This window comes from Nannobrachium achirus, assembly GCF_963921795.1.
Source record: "Nannobrachium achirus genome assembly, chromosome: 9".
Lineage (NCBI taxonomy): Eukaryota > Metazoa > Chordata > Actinopteri > Myctophiformes > Myctophidae > Nannobrachium > Nannobrachium achirus.
This window is the reverse complement of record NC_137818.1, coordinates 34,960,022-34,962,098: the sequence shown is the minus strand read 5'-3', so window position 1 is coordinate 34,962,098 and position 2,077 is coordinate 34,960,022.

Here is a 2,077-nt window from a genome sequence, read left to right as displayed (position 1 = left end):
ACACACACACACGTTTCCCTTCCAATTCCATAAAGTTTGCCTTTTATATTTTACATTTTCTCCCATGCAACTAATTCTCTCCAAGCACACAAACAATAGTACAGTATATTTGTACTTCTTGACAACTGACAATGCTGACATCTACAGGTTCTTCCCTTTTATAATGAAATGACTATTTAAATGGACAATACTAGTCTGTACCCTATGTCTAAGTAAATCTATAGTAATGATCACACACACACAGTCACACAGCGTCCCATAGCTTGGGGGCTATAACCATTGCGACGGTTGTAACACGCATGGCAGTGATAGAATCTCCAGTGTGTACATAAAAACGCTCATAAACAGCATAGAATTTGGGAAAGTGAAAAAACGGCAGTTGGGTGCATAATTATGCTAATGTTCAATGCCTGTGTGCAAATTCAGATCAATTGCTCCAACCATTGAGGAGAACTGGGCAGGGCATAACACAGACAGACAGACTCCTTGTTTATATGTAAGATACTGTATATTACAATTGATGCTCTCTCATCCATAGTGGCACACCGTACAATCCTTTGTGGTAATTTAACTCTGCAACCGGTCCCCTACTGGACTGGTTCCTTTTTTAACACTTTCAGAGATAAATGAAAAGCCTCATGAATTTACAAAACACCAAAGTTGAAAATAGTAGACAGTAATAGAGGGTATGCGCATGACATCCCAGGAAGTTATGCAGAACGCCTACTGAGTGCCAAAAAAAAACTACTTTCTGGCCTTGACGGTCCATACATCCAAACAGAAAAGTCCTATCTGATCGCATTAAACAACATTAAACTCACTTTGCCACTCGATTTGCCATTCACTTTATGCATGCACATACCCTCTATAGGGGAGATGGAAAGTAAAGAGTGTGTGTAGGAGAGACACTGGAGGAGGTCCTCAGGCAGGATCCGAACAAGACAGCAAGGGCATGTGTGTCTCTAGAGGCGTGGCAAGCATCTTACCCACAATGTTGAACACAATTTTAGTCACACATGCAACTCTCAGGGACACCCAGTCAATCTCGACATGACCATTTCATTCTATGACATGCCATGACAACACTGACATCTAGTGTCCAGATGCAGTACATACTCCTGTCTCTTGGTGCTGTTCAACCAAGAGCAGGAGCATTTCAAGATATTATCAATAAACAGTCAAGCAGTATAAAAGAATGCATCCATCCGTGTTTCTGTGACAGTTTATCATTTAGTGTCTGTAAATCTGTACAGTTGTTTGTTTATATCTGGATGAGTTCTTCTGGCTATTAATGTTGACTACAACTGTATGTTGAGAAGTGAGGGGTATAAGATGTTAGAGTGCAGGCTAGCACACCCGGGACACCAGATGTAGCTGTTGAGCCCTCTGGACTGAGGTATGGACCTATTCAATGAAACACTAAAGAAGGAGGGTGCCCAACCGATGACCCCAATGAAGCACTTACCTCTTGAAATGGCATCATCGTCCCCACTCACTCACATCGGCAGTTATAGTAAGCAAGGGTGTATACTGTAGGTTAGTCCTTGGTGTGCAGTCAGCCAGGTGCAAGCTTGGCTCATGCAGGGTGGATGCTCCTGTCATGCCAAGACCCAGGCACTCTGGATGAATTATGTCCCGATTCCTAAAACATTCAAAATAGGATCTCAGACAATAGGCTGGTAAATATGCGGTTTTGATTAGATAGGTGGCCATTCGTCCGGTTTTCAGCCGGACAGTCTTTTTGACACTTGCTATTCGTCCCATGTCAATAATGCATCATAAGCCATAACTAGAAATACTGTTCCTACGAAACAGTGTGGGCTCACATGTAACACCATGTATGGGCATAAAGATCTACCCTATGGCTGCACCTCATTGGCTAAGGGCCCTGCCTTTCGAGGAGAACTTGACTGATAGATTACGTCATTTTGAGGAGAACTCCACTGATAAATAACTTGACTGATAAATTACGTCATTTTGAGGAGAACTTAATAGATAAATAATGAAGTTAACATACAAAGCGAGCCCACAATTATAATGCACTATAATCTGTTTAAAACAGTATAATTACATTTTA